The sequence below is a fragment of the Crocuta crocuta genome, unplaced genomic scaffold (assembly GCF_008692635.1).
Source record: "Crocuta crocuta isolate KB4526 unplaced genomic scaffold, BGI_CrCroc_1.0 scaffold129, whole genome shotgun sequence".
NCBI lineage: Eukaryota > Metazoa > Chordata > Mammalia > Carnivora > Hyaenidae > Crocuta > Crocuta crocuta.
The window spans coordinates 6842243-6842609 of record NW_027551571.1 but is presented as its reverse complement, the minus strand read 5'-3'; positions in this window follow the sequence as shown (position 1 = coordinate 6842609).

Below are 367 nucleotides of genomic sequence, written 5' to 3'. Positions count from 1 at the left end.
GCTTGGTGTCTGTCTCCTCCCGCCACGCTTCCGTAAACTGGGCATGCGCAGTCCGTGCGGTGAGCGGCGAATAAGCAGGGGAGGTGAGCCGTCCCGGGAAGTGGCCCNCCTCGCCCGGGGTCCGCTCCTTCCCGCGGATCTCCGCTCCGGGTCCCACCCGGGTTCGCCCCTCACCACCCCCGACCCTGCTGTCCACCTCTTGCGGGTCTCGCCTGGACCCCTTCTGTGCGCTCCGCCCCTTCTGTGCGCCCCGGCACCGCCCCGCCCCCCCGCGCCTTCCGGAGGGAGTGGCTGTGGCTCTGCCCCGCCCTCCGCGGACCCTCCGCGCCGCTGATTCACTTCCCCGAGTTAAGCTCGCGGGGTGCCC